Genomic DNA, 24,672 nt, shown 5'->3' with positions numbered 1-24,672 from the left:
GCCAGAAACATGCCTCAGTAGTTTGGTCTCTGGCGCAGCGCGCCACTACGAGGTGTGCAGGTTTTAGGCGTATTCAGCCTGGCTCTGCAACGGCGCGATGCGCCACTATCGCACCAGGTGCGTTTTTAGCCTATTTTCAGAACTTTTGAGGAGGGGTAATTTGGGAACTTACCCAAGCTATATATGTATTGCCCTTGGTCATTTTGGGATCAAAATTTCCAGCCCTTTCTCTCTCTCTAAAAGCCCTAGAAGTTCCTCTCTCCCTCTCTCTTCTTCATCTCCTTCTTCTTCTCTATTCTATGAGTATGAGTCGATGAAGATGAGTTGTTAAATATGTTTTATTGATCTTCTTAATTATGTGGATTATGATGAAGGATGCTATTTTCTTAAAAATGTTGCTTATCTTAAATTGTTGACTTAAAGCCATGGAGTTGTGATGAGTTTCAAAGATTGAGTAAATGGATAGAGGAAATGATTAGTTGTGCTTATATGTTGCTATAAATGTGCATTCAAATTTCTTTTAGATATGACTGAGATTGACCGGATAGTATGATTGGAAAAGATTTGATCATGATAAAGTCGATGAGTTGATAAGGTTGTAATGAGACTTGTCGATATGATTTGATTGAGTTGATTGGATGGAGTTTTATGAGCATTGAGTCTTGAGAGGAGTATCGAGCACTGAATTGGGCAAGAGTAAAGTCCATACTCGAACCCAATAACTACGTCGCCAAACATAGGAGGGGATTGAACCATTAAAGTCGGATGTTTTCCCAAAATATTTGTCCTGACATTATAGGACTTGGTTGGATTGGATCCATGATTGGTTGATTCGTTCATACCCTAGCAAGGTATGAACGGACGCGGCAACAACGTCGGTTTGTTGTACTTTCACTGGCTCATAAGTGATGGTTGTTGGGTAAGAGAAACTCTTAAATAAGTCTTGATAGTACTCTGAGTCGGATTGAGTCGAATTGTATGTGATTGGTCCCGTCTAAATCATATCCTTGTTTAGACTTAGGGCACTTGATTGAGTTGTTATTTCCCTTGAGTTGAGATTCCGAGTTGATTTGTTTTTCTCTGATGTTCGTTGTATTCGGCCATTTTACATACTCGTACATTCCATATACTGACGCCTTTTGGCCTGCATTATTTCATGATGCAGAGATAGGTACTAGAGGTCATCAACCGGCGCTCCTTTGAAGATCTACATACGCTCCCAGCTATTTGGTGAGTCCTCCTAGTTCCCGGAGGATGTCGAGTCTTCTTGTACAGTTTTGTTGTCATTTCCTTTATTTTGATTATTGGTAGCCATGGACTTGTCATTGGCACCTCTTGGACTTAGATAGAGGCTTCATAGACTGGAGTGTAGGGAGGTTGAACGGTTATTTTTGAGGAGTCTTATTTTATGTGTTTGTCGGGTTTATAAATGTTTGGCCTTCGGCCCTCATATTGCAAATAGTATTTCATTAATTGAGTTTCCGCTAAGAGAATGTGATTGAATGAATGTGTGACTGGACCAGGTGGTTCGCTCGGAGGTAAGAAATGGCCTTCGAGTGCCGGTTACGTTTAGGGTACCCTCTCGGGTCGTGACAATATATATATTTTAAAAGGTCCAATTCATCATCATTTTCAGCAAATCTATTTTCTCTCAAACACCAAAGAGAGCAATAAATTGATATAGAATTTAATGGAGGATCCATATTGTTACAATCTCACATCAATGGATATTGGTAAAATAAACAAGAGAGTTTTCTCAAAAGAAATTGATGAAATTATTAGAATAAATTGAGGTTGAAAGCATAGAGAAGCACTAATTGAGGTAGAGGGTGGTGTTTCCATGGGAGAGAGAGAAAGGAAGAAATAAAATTAAAATTTAACTAAATTCCAACATGGCTCTGACGTGGCAATAATGTGGTGTTGATGTGGCAATGACATATCGCGTGTGTAATGCACTTCCCATTGTGAGACTGGTATTGTATTCTTAGGGTGATATTTAATTCATTTAAAAGTTGTTAAGGGGAGGTATTTAAATGCCCGTGTAGTTAAAGTATTAAAGTAAGTTTTACTAAAGTTCAGGGATATTTGATGTATTTGCACTATATTTGACAGATGCATGATCGATTATTTGTCAAATTTGAATTCTGAGTATAGATTATGTGTCCCTATGACGAGGAACTTTCATTGAGGTATAATTTGTCTACTTTCAACAATGTTAATCGGACGTCAATTTTTACCTCTTTTTATTAATTGGAGTAAATCATCAATTTACTACCAATCTCCCACTCAAGATTGCAAAGCTATGATGTATTTGGTATCCTTATAGAGCAGACTTCATAAAAATGTAAATTTTACCGAAATCCAAGGCTGTGGACTAGATAGATATTATAAGAATCACTACCAATAATAACATATTCAGTGAAATTCACAAGTTTGGTACAGTAAGGATAGAGTGTTTGCATATACACATCTACCTGTTGGAGGTAGAGAGATTGTTTTTGGTAGACCCTGTTCTTGAGTACAATAAATCAAAGTAGGTATAAAAAGGAAAAAATAAGAGTGAAGAAAATATAGTATATATGAAAATAGTAACAACTAGGGGTGGCAAAATTAAACCCAACCCGTTTAAGTTACTTCCTTTATTTATAAGCTCAACCCATTTCAGCTCAATCCATTTCAACTCATTGAGAATTGGGTTGATATGTAGCTCAAATTGACTAATGAAAATTCTTGTCAAAAAAAATTTAAAAAGACTTTAATTTTTTTTTTGATATGTTAATAACCATAATAAAGAATTTTTTTTATTATGTACTAAAATATTTTAAAAGAAAAAAAATTAAAACTTAGTAAAAATTAGTCGGGTTGTGTTATGATCCATTACTTGCATCATTTTGACCCAAATAAATTTAGGTTGGGTTGGATTTTGACCTATTTGACCCGATCAAATATCACGACCCCAATCCACCGTGACTGGCACCCACAATACTTATTCCAGTGGGAGAACCATTTCTACAGCCATCTTATCAAAATCTAGGAGATAATAGTTAAAAAGTTGTGAAAGCAGGAATAAACCAAACATAATGCTGAGTTTCTATAAACTCAGCCAACCAGGTTAATAACAACGGAGAATGATCTAAAATGCCCCTTAACTATTTGAATTAGTACAACTACCCTTCATCCACCTCTCGACCTTCAAATACATTTAACGTCAATCTTTTGGCTCAAAATGCCCTTAATATTAACCCTTTGGCTCATATTTACCCTCATTCTTAACAACTTCCCTAAAGTAAATTATAAAATATTTATTTGCTATGTTGCATAATCTGATTGGTCTAAATTTAAACCCTTCTCAAACAAATAACACAAATCACATATAATTCATATTTTGACCTGATACACTTGAAAATCGGGTCAATCTTACTAGAACTCATATATTAAGTAATTTCAAATTATTTTAAAATTAGGGCCTAAAATAACCTTAAACTATGGAATTTGGTATAATATTTCCCTCTCATCCACCTAATAAGTGTGGACCTTTATAAATAAGAGTATTTTTGAGCCAAAAGGTTGACGCCAGGGATATTTGGGAGCCGAAAGATGGACGGAGGATAGTTTTGTACCAATCCAAATAATTGATGGGCATTATAGGCCCTTTTCTATTATAACAATGAAGTGCAGAAGTAAGCACATCCTATGAATTGAAAGTCATCGTACCAAAATTCCAACTAACAAGTCTAGAGCAAGAGTACAACTCCAAATATAAATAAATAATTAAACAAAAATATTATCTGAACATCCGAGTCCCGAAAGAAGGATTGAGATAGATAGAAAAGTCCACGGCAGCATGACAGAATAACTCACCTTTAGACTTTGAACAACTTGTTAATCTTCCAACCTAGGTCTCTCTGCAACTGGCTGAGTATGCCCTGCACTCAACAAAAAGGCAGAGCAAGAGTAGTATCAATACACAAAAATAATGGTGTACTGGAAGGATCACGCAATTAGGAAGTAAGTGAATCATAGACAATTAAATTCTAACACAATAGGCATATACATATACAAAATAAGTCAACCACATCTCAATATCAAAGCTCAATGTCTTTTAGATGCTATAATTTTATCCAAGGGTCCTCTCAAGGGACCTACATACACTCAACTTTATGTCGGAATGTGACACCCGATCCAAATATGCCTGTAATAATGTGATATCCGATCCAAATAAGTGTCGGAACGTGACACTCGATCTAAATTATGTGTTAAAAAGTGACACCCGATCCCAAGATATCACAATCACAATAACGTTCAATGTTTACAACATTTATACCATCAAGACCAGGTTCATTACGATAATAGGCCAGGAAGTAATCATTTCACACACAATCTAGCATGTTTTCCCATTCATATACACACATGCATATCAGAAGAAATTTAACAACTATATAAAACTCATACAGGAAACTAGACAATCACCTACCTCAAATTCAAGCTTTCATAACCTTACAACGCAATAGCCTTCTATTTCTGGGTTCGTTCTTCTCGTTCTTGGTCTAGAAATATTAAATACATAGCAAGAATCAATATAATGGCCTAAATAACAAAAAATATAACATAATTTCATTCCCTAGGCCAAATCAATGATCCTAACATTACCCTAGGGCTCTTTTCCACCTTAGATTTTCAGTCCAAACTCTTTCCCAATGATTATCACCCATACTTCTAGTTCCTAAAAATCAAAATGTGAATCTAGGGAATAAAAACCTTACCTTAAGTGTAAAAATCTATGAAAAATCAATTGAAATTGCCCTAGGTTTCTCTTGGGATTTTAAAAATTAAATGTTGTAAAAAGGACCATTTCTGGGCTTTTTCACGATTTAAGCTGCGATTGTCCTGCTCTGGCGGGAATAATCCCGCTCTAGCGGGAATAATACTGCTCTGGCGGGATATATGGGAATAAAGAGCTCAAAGTTGCTGATCCAAGCTCTCCTTTTACAACACACCCCCTTTTAAATATGTATCAAAATATACCCCTTACGTAAACTTCAATTTCGGGAGTTTTACTCGCCCGAATTTGATTTTACGAAGCTATAAATGCCCTGTATCACCTTGGATATCAGTCTGTTCAATAAAATTATAAATTTTACCTCCCATCATTCATGTGATCATCCTTGGCTTCACTTGACTCAGAATTTGTCCAAGTCTAGCTTAGGCTCAAATTTGCCAAAGTTACTAAACGAAGTTTTCTAACCCGAAACCCTTCCCAATTGTCCTATCCCTAAAGACTAAAGTAAGTAATTATAATAGAAACTAATTTACCCATCATTCATCCCCAAGTAACTAACTAGGGAAAATAGGGCTAAAGTAAAGATAGAGTAGTACTTATTTCGTCGAACAGTTGAGGATACTTGTCTCGTATGTATTTTTCAATCTCCCCAGTAGCTTACTCTACTGAACGATATTTCCATTGTATTTTAACCATGTTGATCTCCTTATTCCTCAATTTTTGGATCTCACGATCAAGAATTGCAACTGGCTCTTCTTCATACTGAAGTTCCTTATCTAATAGCACCGAGTCCCATTTAATAATATAGTCCCCATCCCCATGGTACTTTTTCAGCATAGACATGTAGAACATCGGGTGTACCCCAGACAAGCTAGGCGGTAAGGCCAACTTGTATGCTACTGGCCCTACATAATTAAGAATTTCAAAAGGTCCAATGTAATAAGGACTCTTTAAGCTGCTGGAAGCTTAGCTTGGATGTTTCTTACCTTATCTTGAGCATCCCTCACTAAGTCAACCCCCAATGATTCCACTTCTCCAGCTTCAAATCACCCTATGAGAGACTTGCATCCCCTTCCATACAAGGCTTAGAATGGTGACATATCAATACTGGAGTGGTACTTATTGTTGTAGGAGAATTCACACAAGGGAAAAAACTTATCCCAATGTCCCCCAAAGTCTATCACACATGCCCTCAACATATCTTCTAGCACTTGGATATCCTTTCTAACTACTCGTCTGTCTGTGGATGGAAAGCTGGGCTGAAAGTGAGTTGAGTACCCAACTCTTCATGTAACTTACCCCAAAATTTGGAAGTGAATTGTGTACCATGGTTTGAAATGATAGAAAGGGGCACTCCGTGTAGCCTTACTATCTCTTTCACATAAATTCTAGCCGACTGTTGTTCATTATAATCTACTCTAACTGAAATAAAGTGTGCTGACTTCTTTAACCTGTCAACCACCACCCAAATAGAGCCATGCTTTCCCAAAGTCTCAAGAAGTCCCACTACAAAATCCATGGCTATTATCTCCCACTTCCATTTAGGAATGAGCATTATTTACAACAAACATGCAGGTCTTTGATGCTCATACTTCACCTGTTGGCAATTCTGACACATGGCTACATATTCAGCTATGTCTTTTGTCATACCCGGCCACCAATATAACTATTTCAAGTCCTGATACATTTTAGTCACTCAAGGGTGAATAAAGTATTGCGAACCATGAGATTCAAATAGGATCTTCTAAATTAGTCCATCTACCCAGGGAACACAAATCCTTCCCCTAAAATGGAGCACCCCTCCTGCATCAAGTGTTGAGTCTGTAGCCATTTCCATCAACACCTTTCCTCTAATTTCATTTTAAGTATACATCATCAAATTGCTTGGTCTTGATCTTTTCTATGAAAGTGGGCCTTAGATCAACTCTGGTCATTATCCCACCTTTCTCTAAGATGCCTAGCCTTATGAATCTGGCCTCCAAGGCCTAAATATCTCTAGTCAGGGGTCTCTTAAAGGCCCCCAAACAAGCTAAACTACCCATGCTCACCGTCTTCTGACTCAATGCATCTGCTACCACATTAGCCTTGCCTGGATGGTACTGAATCGTAACATTATAGTCCTTAAGCAACTCCATCCACCTTCGTTATCTCAAATTCAAATCCTTTTGGGTGAACATGTGTTGTAAGCTGCGGTGATCATTAAAAACCTCACACTTGACATCGTACATATAATGTCTCCAGATATTTATTGCAAATACTACTGTTGCCAACTCCAAGTCATGAGTCTGGTAGTTCTTCTCATGCACCTTTAATTGCTATGAAGAATATGGCACAACATTCTTATCTTATATCTACACATCGCCCAAACCGGAATGTGAAGCATCACAATAAACAATAAAATCTTTACCTTCGACCAGCAGGGTCAAAATTGGTGTTGTGGTCAGGAGAGTTTTGAGCTTTTGGAAGCTCTCTTCACACTTGTCATTCCACTCGAATGGTACTTCCTTTTTAGTCAACCTGGTCAAATGAGTAGCAATAGAGGTAAAGTTTTTCACGAACTGGCGATAGTAACTAGCCAGTCCCACAAAACTTCTAACCTCTGTCACAGAACTAGGCCTAGCCTAATTCTTAACTGCCTTAATTTTTTGTGGGTCCACCATTACCTCTTATTTTGAAACAACATGGCCTAAAAAGGCAGCCAAAATTCACACTTGGAAAATTTTGCATATAATTTTTGCCTTCCCAAAACTCCCAACATAATTCGAAATGATCTACATGTTCCTGTTCACTCTTTGAATACATCAATATATTATCTATAAACACTATCACAAATAAGTCCAAGAATGGTTTGAACACTCCATTCATCAAACTCATAAAAGCTAAAGGGGCATTGGTCAACCCAAAGGACATTACTAAAATTTCATAGTGCCCAAACCTAGTCTTAAAAGTTGATTTGGGCACATCCTAAAGTCAAATTTTCAACTGATGATACCCAGATCTGAGATCAATCTTTAAGAAGATTAAAGCACCTTATAACTGGTCAAATAGGTCATTAATACTGTCACAACCCAACTCCGTAGACTGCGAAGAGTGCCTGAACTGGACACTCGCGTATACCCTTGCTAACCATAAGCAAACTGATCTCCTATTTGAGTCATAGTGTGCCAACATGCAAGATAATATATAAGCCAACGAGGCTATCATAGCATATCAGCACAACTATACATACATACATATACATAACCCACATACATGTCCACAGACCTCTAAGACTAAGAACAGTAATATAAGGTGGGACAGGGTCCCCATCATACCTATGAACAAATAAATATATACATCAAGGGTTAATACCAAAACTAGGTTCCGCACTATGGAGCGCTTCTAAACTACTGAGTGGAACTCCTATGCTGACAGATCTCCAAAGTATGCATCTGTACCTACGAATATGAATGCAGCCCCCCTCCAAGAAAAGAGAGGTCAGTACGACATATGTACTAAGTATGTAAAGCATGGACATCATAAGGAAATTACAGTTGGCATAGGGATGCAGGGGCAAGTGTGACATCTAATCATTTACTGTACCTGTAGATTATAACATAAGGTCGTACATACTATCATCACGTACTGTACCCGTCCCAATCGGGGACTTGGTGTAACGACTACATCACTCTATTATCATAAGCATCTGTATACTATTAGTGTTATCTCATATAATAATACTGAGGAACGTACGGCCCGATCCATATACTATATAGTAATGTCGAGGAACATTCGGTCCGATCCACATATTATATAGTAATACCGAGGAACATTCGGCCCGATCTACATATTATAAGTAATATCGAGGAATATTTGGCCCGATCCGTATATTATATAGTAATGTGGAGGAATGTTTGGCTCAATCCATATATTATATAGTAATACTGAGCAACATTCGGCCCAATCCATTTATTATATAGTAATGCCGAGGAATATTTGTCTCAATCCGTATATTATATAGTAATGCTGAGGGATGTTCGGCCTAATCCGTATATTATATAGTAATGTCGAGGAACTTTTGGACCGATTCATATATTATACAGTAATGCTGAGAAACGTTCGGCCTGATCTGCGTATCATATAGTAATACCGAGAAACGTTCGGCCCGATCCATATATCATACACCGTACCTGGCCCTTTATAGGAATCAGTTTCATAATCATCCTATTATTATCTAAGACTCAATAACACGATCATACTGGACTATCCTTTGAGGTTTAGAATGGTACTTATCCTAAGTACCCTCTAAGTGTCATTAGGGGTTGTGTCAACTAGAGTCTCAGGAATCATAAGCATTTATCAAGTAATGCCAAATGGCTTATGAAATCGAAGGCATTGGTCATCATAGAGTCCTTAGAAATAGAAGCTAATCGAAGTAAGGACATGAGTTACTATAGCGTCTGTGAGCATATGGACTTCCACACACCAATTCCTGTTTTACGTACAGAAGGCTCAAGGGTAGTAGCAAAACTACCATAAGAGCATTAACATCATAAAATAAGTAAGAGACAAGAATCTTATTCGGAACTTAAGAATGAGATTACCCCAGCTTGTATACATATCACTTACTTTTAGGATATGCCAAATGAGAAGAGAGGATAGTTTACGTACTTACTATTTTTCATCACATAGGAGGCTTGAGAGTCATAGCTCCATTATTATAGAAGTTCTAACATTAGAAAGTTGTTAAGAATCATAATTCTTTCTTGGAGCTTTATGGATGGGATACTCCCCAAAGCTTACATCATGTGATACTTATAACAAGACATGCCAAAAGAAAAGAAGGATAGCTTCACATACCTCTTACAGATTACTCTTACACGTTAGCCTCATCGTCTCTTGAACCTATTTAACATGAAAGTAATACTAAGGTTAATTACCTTTCACTTTCCAATTTCCAACTCTACACCCAAGTACTCATAGGAGTTATTTCCTTATCCATTACCCTCGACTAGTTTGTTACTAGTTCCGAATCTACCAAAAATCGGGCAGCATCTCCCCTATAATTTTAATATCCCTGAGATTTTAACTCGGCCACAATATGAACAACATACCAACAACAACAACCAGCAGAATATTTATAAGTAAATCACTTCAACCTTATACAATACAAGCTCCAAACGACTAGCTCCAAACTACGATACGAAAATAGAGTTTTTAATCTTTATTTCGTAAAATCTTTAACCATACCAAACGGAGGGCTGTATGGATGAAACCAGAAGAACCCACACCCTTTTTAAAATAATTTGAAGCCCTGTAAAATGCAACCTAACCAGCTGCACCCGCAGCACCACAACGACAACCTACTACTCGACTTCGTTTTAGTTATAACCACTTCAATTTAGTTTGTTTCTAACGTCAAGCATCCTTATGCATTGTTTCCACTTCCAATCTTATTTAAGACATGTAATATACCTCATAAAAATATCATAAATTCCAATTTGAAAGGGAAGCTATTACCTTGCCCAAAACGCATCAAACTCGTCGAAACTTTCCTCGAAAGTTCCTTTAGCGCGCCAACAACTTTATGGCTGCTTGCTAACATTTTGGTGCTTCTCCAAACCATAAATTTACATTAATAACACCATAATACCCTTGTGGTATACCCTATATAATTAATTCACGAAATGGAATCGGAGAACTTATCTTTTTCTCCCCAAAACTGTAGCTCTTTCTCTCTAGCTCAAGGTTTCTTTTTCTTCTTCTCTTTTCTGGAACTCTCTTGAAGAAGATGACTTATGGGATAAGGATGAGGGAAATAAGTCGTAAAACATATGTATATAGGCTACCTTAGTGGGTGACACATGTCAACCCCTTATTGGTGACATATGTCAAGCCCTCATAGGGACAATGCACCATCTCCTCCACTTAGGGGCTGCCACATGGAATGTGGGGACCACCCCCTTGATGCAGCTGCTGCCATGTGGCACTCTCTCATGGGCTACCACATGGAACTTTCTCCTTCTCCTCGTGGGTTCATAATTTCGTCTTTTTTTATGAATCTATGTAATCCTAGCTACGTAAGTTTGGTATACACTTAAGTAGCTTAAGTATGTAAGATTTCCAAGTTGGTAGCTTACATAAGTAAGTCGAGTCTTATGATTTATTACTTGGCCTTCAACTCCTCTTTTTTTCCTTTGTTCTTCTCCTTTCTCAATTTCTCTTGAAGGTTCTAGAGGTTTATGACTAAATGCCCATTTTTATTCATTCATCACATGGATGAATGACTTGGGCTTGGGTCTTTTGTTTGGGCCTCTCTTATTTTCTTTTTTTTATTCTTCCAAGCCCAATCACTTAGTCCCTAGGTTTTCATGAAACTAAGTTTTTTTTGAAATTCTAATTTTGCCCTTAATCTTTTCTAGTATTTCCACATCTAAAATTTTCATAACCAACTTATGTATCAAACAAGATCAAAACATAGCATTATCTTTAACTTGTTATAATTATCCCAAAATATCCAAATGTGCAAAATAGGGGTTATAACATCCTCCCCCCTTTAGAACATTCGTCCTCAAATATTAACTAGACCTTCCTTAAGATCTTATACAGACCATATGGAGAGTTTTTTTGTTCCATTGCAATAGCATATACTTTCATCGAGCAATCAATATCAGAGTTCCAAAGGTTAGGATTACTTGTAAACGTAGGGAATAGGTATAGATACTTGTGTTTTATTTTCTCTTTCACTTCCAAGAGGGTCATCCATCCTAGTACTACTCTCGCCCAAGCACACTTAACTTTGGAGTTCTGATGGGATCTGATGCGTTAGTGCTGGTATGATCACATCCATCCCTTAAAGTCTCCACCAATTGTTCCTCACATGGTCTCATATACTGCGACTTCCATTTATTTATTACTGGCCTCGAGATCCATCCATCCTTTATGGGATCTCATTTGAAGTTTAAGCATTCCCAACTAATGGTTGAGGGTTTGTACTTTGCAACAAAGGGGAACTCAATTTCTGGACATTTGGCCTTTCGATAAGAGTTTTCTTTCGAAATATGACTCCCCAAGTAAAAATGGTGCCCCATTTTCTGACAATGTAGAGACACCCTCTTTAAGTGTTAGTCCAACGTTATAAATTTTACTCTATCGGTATCAACTTCCAAGATATTTTATAAACTTATGTCTCAGTCTCTTCCTTGTCTTTATTCCATTCTCAGAAAAAAATTGGGCAGAGTTTCCTTTGTATTTTGTACTATCTCAAAACCTGCACGCAGAAGATAGAAACCATGCCTCACAGGATCAACATATATATATATATATATTTATATCCCTTATAACACAGCTACACGGGGCTTTCAACATCTTCTCATCTCACAGCCGCACAGGGCTTTCAATATCAATAATCGTATGAAAATAATGGACTTACCTCATGTGTTCCACTCAAACTGCATTTGATACACCTTCCTGTCTACTTTCCTTTCAATTTTCAACTTTACATTTCAATCATATTTCAATCTTCTTACCTTATCCAGCATGCCTCTTTCATACCATTACTTACCTGTGTACTGTGTTGCTTTAAATATCATTCGCCACTTTCTTCTGTCGATGTCGTTCTTCAGCTGAAACCAAAGGTTAGAAAAAGGAATTTCATTTTCTATGGCTGGTCTCTATCGCACAATCTAAGACAATAAATAAAGGTAACATCCTAAATGTTCTGTAGCCTCTTATTTATAGATATGGTGGACAACACACCGATAAACAAGATTCTACTAAATACGGTCTGTAGACATTCCGAGGACCAAACCGCTCTAATACCGCTTCTGTCACGACCCAACTCTGTAGGCCATGACGGGTACCTGAATTATACACTTACGTATACCCTTGCTAACCATAAGCAAACCAGTCTCCTATTTGAGTCATAGTGTGCCAACATGCAAGATATTATATAAGCCGATGAGGCTATCATAGAATATCGGCACAACTATACATACATATATATATAACCCACATACATGTCCACAGACCTCTAAGACTAAGAACAGTAATATAAGGTGGGACAGGGCCCCCGTCGTACCTATGAATAAATAAATATATACATCGAGGGTTAATACCAAAACTAGGCTCCGGCACTATGAAGTGCTTCTGAACTGCTGAGTGAAACTCCTACGCTGACAGATCCCCAAAGTATGCATCTGTACCTGCGGGTATGAATGCAGCCCCCCCCCCCCCCCGAGAAAAAGGAGGTCAGTACGACATATGTACTATGTATGTAAAGCATGGACATCATAAGGAAATTACAGTTGGCGTAGGGATGCAGGGGCAAGTGTCATTTACTGTACCTATAGCTTATAACATAAGGTCGTACATACTATCATCACGTACTGTACTTGTCCCAATCGGGGACTTGGTGTAACGACTACATCACTCTATTATCATAAGCATCTGTATACTATTAGTGTTATCTCATATAATAATACCGAGGAACGTACGGCCCGATCCATATACTATATAGTAATATCGAGGAATGTTCGGTCTGATCCACATATCATATAGTAATACCAAGGAACATCGGCCCGATCCGCATATTATATAGTAATACCGAGGAACATTTGGCCCGATCCGTATATTATATAGTAATGCCGAGGAATGTTTGGCTCAATCCATATATTATATAGTAATACTGAGGAACATTCGGCCCGATCCATTTATTATATAGTAATGCCAAGGAATGTTTGTCTCGATCCGTATATTATATAGTAATACCGAGGAACATTCGTCGTGATCCGTATATTATATAGTAATGTCGAAGAATGTTTGGCCCAATTCGTATATTATATAGTAATGTTGAGAAACATTCAGCCCGATCCGCGTATCATATAGTAATACCGAGGAATATTCGTCCCAATCCATATATCATACACCATACCCGTTCCTTTATGGGACTCGGTTTCATAATCATCCTATTATTATCTAAGACTCAATAACACGATCATACTGGACTATCCTTTGAGATTTAGAATGGTACTTATCCTAAGTGCCCTCTAAGTGTCATTAGGGGTCGTATCAACTAGAGTCTCGGGAATCATATGCATTTATCAATTAATGCCAAACGGCTTATGAAATCGGAGGCATCGGTCGTCATAGAGTCCTTAGGAATAGAAGCTTATCAAAGTAAGGACATGAGTCACTATAGCGTCTGTGAGCATATAGACTTCCACACACCAATTCCTTTTTTACGTACAGAAGGCTCAAGGGTAGTAGCTAAACTACCATAAGAGCATTAACATCATAAAATGAGTAAAAGACAAGAATCCTATTCGGAACTGAAGAATGAGATTACCCCAGCTTGTATACATATCACTTACTTTTAGGATATGCCAAACGAGAAAAGAGGATAGTTTACGTACTTACTACTTTCCATCACGTAGGAGGCTTGAGAGATGTAGCTCTATTATTATAGAAGTTCTAACATTAGAAAGTTGGTAAGACTCATAATTCTTGCTCGGAGCTTTATGGATGGGATACTCCCCAAAGCTTACATCATGTGATACTTATATTAAGACATGCTAAAAGAAAAGAAGGATAGCTTCACATACCTCTTACAGATTACTCTTACACGTTAGCCTCATCGTCTCTTGAACCTATTTAACATGAAAGTAATACTAAGGTTAATGACCTTTCACTTTCCAATTTCCAACTCTACACCCAAGCACTTATAGGAGTTATTTCCTTATCCATTACCCTCGACTAGTTTGTTACTAGTTACGAATCTACCAAAAATCGAGCAGCATCTCTCCTATAATTTTAATATCCCCGAGATTCCAACTCGGCCACAATATCAAAAACCATACCACCAAAAATAACCAGCAGCATATTTACAAGTAAATCACTTCAACCTTACACAATACAAGCTCCAAACGACTAGCTCCAAACTACGATACGAAAATAGAGTTTTTAATCTTTATTTCGTAAAATCTTTAACCATACCAAACGGAGGGCTGTATGGATGAAACCAGAAGAACCCACACCCTTTTTAAAATAATTTGAAGCCCTGTAAAATGCAACCTAACCAGCTGCACCCGCAGCACCACAACGACAACCTACTACTCGACTTCGTTTTAGTTATAACCACTTCAATTTAGTTTGTTTCTAACGTCAAGCATCCTTATGCATTGTTTCCACTTCCAATATTATTTAAGACATGTAATATACCTCATAAAAATATCATAAATTCCAATTTGAAAGGGAAGCTATTACCTTGCCCAAAACGCATCAAACTCGTCGAAACTTTCCTCGAAAGTTCCTTTAGCGCGCCAACAACTTTATGGCTGCTTGCTAACATTTTGGTGCTTCTCCAAACCATAAATTTACATTAATAACACCATAATACCCTTGTGGTATACCCTATATAATTAATTCACGAAATGGAATCGGAGAACTTATCTTTTTCTCCCCAAAACTGTAGCTCTTTCTCTCTAGCTCAAGGTTTCTTTTTCTTCTTCTCTTTTCTGGAACTCTCTTGAAGAAGATGACTTATGGGATAAGGATGAGGGAAATAAGTCATAAAACATATGTATGTATTCCACCTTAGGGGGTGACACATGTCAACTCCTCATTGGTGACACATGTCAAGCCCTCATTGGGACAATGCACCATCTCCTCTACTTAGGGGCTGCCACATGGCATGTAGGGGCCCACCCCCTTGCTGCAGTTGCTTCCATGTGGCACTCTATCTTGGGCTGCCACATATTGCTCTCTCTTTCTCCTCGTGAGTTCGTAATTTCATCTTCTTTTAGGAATCTATGTAATTCTTGCTACGTAAGTTTGGTACACACTTAAGTAGCTTAAGTATGTAAGATTTCCAAGTTGGTAGCTTACGTAAGTAAGTCGAGTCCTAGAATCATTACTTGGCCTTCAACTCTTCTTTTTTTTCCTTTGTTCTTCTCCTTTCTTAATTTTTCTCGAAGGTTCTAGAGTTTTATGACTAAGTGCCCCTTTTTATTCATTCATCACATGGATGAATGACTTGGGCATGGGTCTTTTGTTTGGGCCTCTCTTGTTTTCTTTTTTTTTATTCTTCCAAGCCCAATCACTTAGTCCCTAGGTTTTCATGAAACTAAGTTTTGTTTTGAAATTCTAATTTTTCCCTTATCCTTTTCTAGTATTTCCACATCCAAAATTTTCATAACCAACTTATGTATCAAAGAAGATCAAAACATAGCATTATCCTTAACTTGTTATAATTATCCCAAAATGTCCAAATGTACAAAATATGGGTTATAACAAATACAAGACAAAGGGTATTTATTCCTGATGGTGACCTTATTCAACTGTCGCTAGTAATGCACATTCTCATACTACCATACTTTTTCTTGACAAACAACATCGGAGCACCCCAAGGAAAAGTACTAGGATGAATGAACCTCTTATCAAGAAGCTCCTGGATCTGAGCCTTAAGCTCTCTGAACTCTGTCGGAGCCATATGGTAAGGAGGAATGGAAATTACATGAGTTCCTATCTCTAAATCAATGCAGAAGTCTATGTCTTGGTCAGAAGGCATACCAGGCAAGTCTGAAGGAAAAACTTCTAAAACTTCACACACTATTAGAATAGAATCAATAAAAGGAGACTCTACTTCCACATTCCGTATATGGGCAAAATAGGCCAAACAAACCTGCCCCACCATTTTTCTAGCCTGAAAAAAGGATATGACCTTAGCTGGCTTAGGCTTGTACACCCTTTCTCACTCTAACCTTTCCCTCTCCGGGATCTCTAGAGCCACTATCTTTGCATTACAATTAAGTACAGCAAAGTAGGGGGACAACCAAGTCATGCCTAAGATCACATCAAAATCTTTCATGTCTAGAATCACTAAGTCCACCCAAGTTTGGTATCTCATAAACACAGCAGTACAAGAACGATATATAGGTAACTATGACTGACTCTCCAATAGGGCTAGAAACATGAATAGGGCATCCAACACATCACACAATGTATCAAAACTCAAGGCATACCTCACAGACACATAAGAATAAGTGGAACTCAGATCAAATAAAATAGTACCCATCCGATCACAAAAACGAATAGTATTTATGATAACTGTGTCGAATACCTCTGCCTCAGTTTTCCCTGGGAATGCATAAAAATGAGCCTGGTCATCCTGACAGGCCACCTTCCTACCTGGATGGATTGCTCTTTGACCTGCACTACTACTACCTCGACCCCCACAGCCTCTCAGATTTCCTCTTTGCCCACTTTGTGGGCATTTTCTGCCACTGTTCTCTCCAACTTCTAGGACCACTTCTCGGGCCTGTTAGGATCCTGAAACTATCCTACGAGGGTGAGGGTAGTCCCTCCGTATATGTCCCGGCTCTCCATAGTTAAAACAGTTTTGATTAAAAGACGGGCAGCTACTTGGAAATGATGCTCCTTGACGCTCATAGGCCTGATGTTGTTGTGGAGTACCTGAAAACCTGCCAATGAAAGTGGGCATCTCTGACTGAATTGGTCGGGCAGCAATCACCGCCCTGCCTCACCCTCTGGAATAGGATCCCTGGAAGTTACCTACATTCTTGGGCCTTTTATCCAAAGTCTTGGCTTGCCCATCCTTCCTCACTCCTTCAATTTTCTTAAAAAAGTCTGTGACTTCATTGAAACTCCTACCGGACGAAGTCATATGAACAAAGAGTACCTATAACTCGGGGTCCAATCCCTTCATAAACAACCTGATTCTCTCCTCTTTAATAGTGACCAACTGAGCAGCGTACCTGGACAGTGCATAAAATTTAGCCTCATAAGCAGCCACTGATAACCCACCCACCCACCCCCACCCCCTCTCAAGGGCCATAAACTCATCCTTCTTCTTGTCTCTTAAAGTGCGGGGCACGTACTTCTCTAAAAATAGAGCATGGAACTGAGCCCAATTGAATGGGGGCAACACAAGCAAACGACACTCCAAATAGGCCCTCCACCACTGCTTGGCCTCTCCCTGCAGCTAGAAAGTCACAAACTCTACTCCATGCTGATACACTATGCCCAGCTTGTGTTGCCTCTCATAGCAATCCAGAATAAATTGTAGGCATCTATATTTTTACTACCTTGGAAAACTAGACGTTTGAGCTTAAGGAGCTTGGTGAGCATGTCATGCTCAGTACCAGTCATCATAGGACCCATTAGGGGGCTGAAGAATGAAACTATGCCTAATACTACATCTATTGGATAAACTACAACAGCAATCGGACGGTCAACAAGAACTAGTGCTGCGGGCATGGTGGGGATGGCGCTAATGACAACTAGCTCACTCAAGAATAACAAGATCTGTTGGGCCAAGATTGGATTCAGAGGGGGAATACTAGAAGCCTCAACTTGGGCACCCTCCTCTTGTCCTGTCTGCTCTTCTTCAGCTTTTACCTCTCAATCAAACTCATTCTAGGGAACCAGAGGGGCCTCACCTGCCAACACCTCCTCAATAGGGACCTCTACTCTGGTAGGTGCTTCCCTCTCTCTTCCCCTACCTCGCCTACATCTCCTGCATCTCCTCTGCCACACCCTTGAATAGTTGGCTCCTCTTAGGGCTCAACTGAAGCTACTGGACTGACACTGTTGTAATGCGTGTTAACCATCTACGGACAAGAGAATGAAAGTGATTAGATACTAATTTGGATCACCAAATACCAATTGGAACCAAGTCATAGCACAAAAGAAGGAAGATAGTGAAACTTTTCCTAAAATCCTATAGCCTTTCAAATAAAAGTACAGACATCTCTATACCGGTCCGTAAGACTGTACTAGACTTGTTTTGGTACGATTAGATCAACGAACCTAGGCTTTGATACCAAATTTGTCACGACCCGAATCTCGCCTTGACTGGCACCCACAATACTTATTCCACTGGGAGAATTATTTCTACAGTCAGCTTATCAAACTCTAGGAGATAATAGTTAAAAACTTGTGGAAGAAGGAATAAATCAAAAATAATGTTGAGCTCCTATAAACTCAGCTAACCAGGTTAATAACAATGAAGTGCGGAAGTAAACACATCCTAGCAACTGAAAGTCATCGCACCAAAACTCTAACTAAAAAGTCTAGAACAGGACTACAACTCTAAATAAAAAAAACTTAAATAGAAATATTGTCTGAACATCTGAGTCTCAAAAGAAGGACTGAGATAGATAGAAAAGTCCACGACAACATGATAGAATAGCTCACTCTTGGACTTTAAACACCTTGCTAATCTTCCAACCTAGGTCTCTCTGCAACCGGTTGAATATGTCATGTACTCAATAAAAAGGCAAAGCAAGAGTAGTATTAGTACACAAAAATAATAGTGTACTAGTAGGATTATGTGATTAGCCAGTAAGCGAATTATAGACAAGTAAATTTCAGCACAATAGGCATAAACATATATAGAACAAATCAACCACATCTCAATATCACAGCTCAATGTCTTTCACATGCTATAATTTCACACAAGGGTCCTCTCAAGGACCTACAAACACTCAACTTTATGTCAAAATATGACATCCGATCCAAGTATGTGTTAGAATATCACACCTGATCTAAATACGTGTCAGAACATGACACCCAATCTAAATTATGTGTTGAAAAGTGACACCTAATCCAAAGATATCACAATAACATTCAATGTTTACAATATTTATACCACTAAGACCAGGTTCATCACAATAACAGGCCAACAAGTGATCATTTCACATACAATCTAGCATGTTTCCCTATTCATATACACATATGCATATCATAAAGCAATTTAACAAGTACATGAAATACATACGGGAAACTAAACCATCACCTACCTCAAATTCAAACTTTCAGAACCTTACAATGCAATAGCATTCCCTTTTCGGGTTTGTTCTTCTCGCTCTTGGTCTAGAAATATTAAATACATATTAGGGATCAATATAATGGCCTAACTATCAAGAAATATAACATAATTTCATTACCTAGGACAAACTCATGATCCTAACCTTAACCTAGGGCTATTTCTCACCTTAGATTTTCAATCCAAACCCTCTTCCAATGATTATCATCCATACTTCTAGTTCCTAAGAATCAAAGTATGAATATAGGGAATAAAACCCTTACCTTAAGTGTGAAAATCCATGAAAAATAAATTGAAATCGCCCTAGATTACCTCTTGGAATTTTAGAAACTGAATGTTGCAAAAAAGATATTTTCTAGTCTTTTTCACAATTTAAGCCGCAATTGTACCACTCTAGCGGCCCCGCTCTAGCAAGATATGTAGGAACAGAGAGCTCAGAATTTTTGCTCTAAGCTACCTTTTTATAATACACCCCCTTTAAAAGACGTATTAAAATATACCGCTCACGCAAACTTTAATTCCGGGAGTTTTACTCGCCCGATGCAAATCCGCGAAGCCGTAAATGCTCTGTATTGTCTTGGCTATCAGCCTGTCCAATAAAATTATAAATTTGACCTCCCATTATTCACCTGATCACCCTATACTTCACCTGACTCAGAATTAGTCTAAGTCTGGCCTAGGCTCAAATTTGGCGAAGTTACTACTCGAAGTTTTCTGGCCCGAAACTCTTCTCTATTAGCCTATCCCTAACGATGGGAGCAGGTTGTTACATCAAATTTGACCTAACCGGTCAAATTACCACTCTTAATAATAATAATAAAATAGTGTAATAACCAAAATATCATAAACAACATATTATGATAGAAATAAAAAGTAAGACACTATAATACGACAAATCCCACAAGCCTGAAACTTGTCGAAAAGGAAGATATCACTCAACTACCTACTAACCATCTACTCCAATCCGTGATCTCCACACCCTCATGTATATCTAAAAGTCATGTCATCAGTATGTTAAAGTTGTGTCATGTCCTGTATAATCACTTTTTCCTAGTATTGTTTTGGCCTACCTCTACCTCTCCTTGTTCTTTTTATATCCAACCTCCCGCACCTTCTCACTGGGGAATCTATGTATTTGCTCTTTACATGTCCAAATCATCTCAATCTCACTTTTTTTATCTTCTAAACAATGGAGGTTACTTATACCTTGGCTTGGATATCCTTATTCCTAATCTTATCGCTTCTAGTATGCCCACACATTCATATCAGCATCCCCATTTTCGCAACTTGTATATTCTGAATATGAAAGTTCTTAAATAGATAAAACTCTACCCTATACAACAAAGTCAGTGTAACCACTCATTTGTAGAACTTATCTTTAAGTTTAGGTGGTAACTTTTTATCACAAAAGAATCAGAAGGCAAGCCTCCATTTCATCTACGCTACACCAATACGGTGTGTGACATCTTCATCGGTGACCTTAGTTTTTTAGATTAAAGACCTAAGATATTTGAAACCATTTTTCTTGGGGATGAATATTAGAATCGATATTGAAAAATTAGTAAATTTGTAATAACGTTGTGAAATTTTTAAAGATGAAAGTTGATTTGAATCATTTTGGGATGAAAATTAAGATATGGGTTCCTTTGGTAACCTAATTAGGGTTGTTCAAAACCGTTCGTTACCGATAACCCAACCGCAAAATTGGCTTATTGGCTTATTGGTATTGGATTATCGGATTAACACATGGAGAATGGATTTAAATTTTATAATTAACGGCTTATCGATGCGGATGATGGATTACTCAATTTTGTTATTGGATAAACCGTTAACCCGTTAAGAATTTATTATATTTTATTATAATTTATAAACTTAAAAATAAATCTTAATAGGTCAAGCCCATTTAACTAAACAGGCTAAGCCCATTTAGTTAAATAGGCCAGGCCCAAGACATTAGAGTTTAGGTCACTATATTACTATTACTATACAGTCTATACTCTATACCCTAATTTTATTTACCTAAAAGAGTATAAGCCTATAAGGTCGCCGACTTGCCTCTGTGCTCTATTTGCTCTGTCTCTGTTTCATCTCCATTCTCCCATTCTCAGATTCTCTCATCACCTCTCATCTCTCCGGTGAAATTTTATCGTCGAGACAAGCAAGACCACGCCGCCGCTTCCACCTCTTCTCGTTCTATCCTCCTCTACTTGCAATATTTCATGAAGAAAAACTCCAGTGAGGCGGTGAGCCAACATTGATAGCATCAACCAGCAAATATGACTTCGGTGGAGCCAACCATCACAGCAACAAGAAGGCGACAACTAGTGAACGCCGACGAAGACTATAGCCTGAGATTTCGCCACATTAAAGACAAATCTGGAAAGATCCATCCGGTCTAGGTTTGTTTTCTTAAATAATCATTAGATTAAATAATAACAAAATATATTTAGTAAATATAGTTTTCTATTTATAGATTTTTGGTTCATGATTCATCATTGGTATAAATATATAATGGTGAGAACTGAGAATTAAATGAAAAAGTTAGAAATACAGTCATACATTGGTTAGAAATGAAAACGTTCTAACTTTTAGTACTCTTTTTGTTTAACATACAGTCATATATTGTTGAAATTCCTTAGCATTGTATTATCTAATTTGAAACAGGAGTAATGTTGAAATTCATAATACAATTTAATATGATTTGTATTCATTTGTTGAATGCAGGAGAATAATGTACTTCCAAAAGAAAAGAAAAATGAGCAGAAAGTTGTGGACAGTGGACACTGGTGACTGGACGTTGTTTTCATTTCTGTTTTCTACAGTTTAAAGGAAGAACATGAGTTTATCTTTTATAATTTCTGTTTTCATATTTGTATTGAAGCTACATGAGCGTAGGTGTGTTTAATCTTGTAATCTTCTTGACTGCCATCAAATTTTTTCACATATTGCTTACCTGAAGTAAATGACAAAAATTTTACATGTTACCATCGATACACCGTCTGATAACCGTCCGATAATTGCTAATTCAATACCGAACCAACCGATATCTTATAGGTTGGCTAGCGGATTAGTACTTTTAAAAGCCGATAACCATTAAGTCAAACTGTTAAGTATAATAATCCGTCCGATCCGCTTGATAAGCAACCCTAAACCTAATTTTGAAAGAAATTTGCAATTTTGTCCTCAAGGGATCGAGTTTGACTTCTTAGTCTATTTTTGATATACCAATATGGATGTTTGTGAACATGTATTTTCATATAAGTTTCGTATTTGAACAGATTGGAATTGTTGTGAGACATTGCTGATGGGAAATAAAATCTATATGTGAACTTTGAAACTTCAAATTAAGAAAGTTGAGACTTTCTAGACTTTGATTAGAATACATTTACAAAATTATTGGCATTAAGGGAATTGGGATAAGAGGGTATCATGTAGGTTATGTTAGGAGCACTTATGTGGGTACCATGTAATATGAACGTGTATTTAGTTGTCTTATTAGCCAATATGTGTGATTGTTTAGCTTTGCCTGAGATTATTTGTGCGCATCACAACATGTTTTAACTGATGTTTAAAGAAATGACTATTCTAATTCACTAATCGCTTATTGATACATCCTTTTGGAAATCTCGTACATTGTGATAATTGAAGTTGCCTAAATATATTCTCCACCACTATTATTTATGGATCAAATTGCATGTCGCAACATAGTAGATGGAGCTCTCGAGTCCATTATGGGTCACGACTTCCGAACACCCTAGAAGTACATGTGTGTATGGATTGCATATGGTCATTGCATTGCATCACATTTGTCTTACATTGCATTATCTTTATTTATGATATTTTGGTTGGTGCGGGTTGCATTCCTATAATAAATTTTATGGTGGTTGGCTCGGGTTGCACATCCGTAAGGAACTTTCATTGAATTGAGTGGTTGTTATCTATCATGTATGATTGAAAAGTTTGAACTTATTGTGGATTCTTGGAAAAATCAAGCTTTATTAAATTCACTTGATTAAATATTAGATTTATTTTGGTTTATGTAGATTATAGAATCAAAGATTTGACATCATCGTCTTTCTCTTACAGTAATTTGGTTTTGAAGAAGACATGGGATGGAGATGATCTATGGCAAAGATTTCCTGGAGATGATCTATGGCAAAGATTTTCTAGAGTTCATGGAAATAAAAGTCTTATTCAAACTGATACATTGAGCTCAGCCACTCAATATGGGCCAACAAAATGGGTTGGAGAAAGTAAAGGGTTTTCATTAACTTTGGGTCAAGGAAATAGACATAGTCCCAAGCCACCTGAAAATAATTATGTCCATACATACATAAAAAATACATAATATTCCTTTTTCTTAGATTCTTCTAGAACATTTATAGGTGTAGGAATTTAGTTGTACAGCTAGTAGTTTGTTATCAATATTCATTTACTGCACTTCAGTCCTTTATATTTTGTATAAAGCTTGTACAGAATACATTGAGAAAAACAATAGAAAATTTCCAAATCATCTTCTTCATTTTCAATTTGGTATCAGAGTTTTTGCTTTGAGGATTGCATCAATTAATTCTACTATAACCATTCTAATCAATCACAAGTGACGATAATTCCATCAATACGATTGCTATAGCTCAAATTTCTAAGCATAATGTTGCATCAGATCCCAATCATATCTATTTTTTCCATTCATCAGACTCCTCAAGAATGGGTCTTGTCAACAATCATTTTGATGGCAAAGGGTATCAAGGATAGAAAAGAATAGTGCTTATAGCACTCTCAGTGAAGAACAAAATTGGTTTGATCTCTCAGTCATGTACAACTCTTAATCCTAGCAGCAAGGATTATCAACCATGGAGTAGATGCAATGACATGGTAACTTCAAGGCTCATTAATTCTTTGGCAAAAGATAGTTGATAGTGTAATCTATTCTAGATCTGTTAAATAACTATGGACAAGCTTTGAACACAAAATTTGGTCAATCTAATGAAGCTAAGTTGTACCACCTGCAAAAATAGTTAAATAAATTAGTTCCGGAAATTCTAATATTGCAGGTTATTTTACTAAG

At 37.4% G+C, this 24,672-nt stretch overlaps 1 pseudogene; it reads right to left on the bottom strand.

Moving 5' to 3' along the window:
* Window positions 1-5,353: 5,353 nt before the first annotated feature.
* LOC129892884 (uncharacterized) lies at window positions 5,354-17,258 on the bottom strand (annotated as a pseudogene).
* Between the last annotated feature and the right edge of the window lie 7,414 nt (window positions 17,259-24,672).

The sequence above is a fragment of the Solanum dulcamara genome, chromosome 6 (assembly GCF_947179165.1).
Source record: "Solanum dulcamara chromosome 6, daSolDulc1.2, whole genome shotgun sequence".
Taxonomy (NCBI): domain Eukaryota; kingdom Viridiplantae; phylum Streptophyta; class Magnoliopsida; order Solanales; family Solanaceae; genus Solanum; species Solanum dulcamara.
This window is presented reverse-complemented; position numbering and strand designations above follow the sequence as displayed.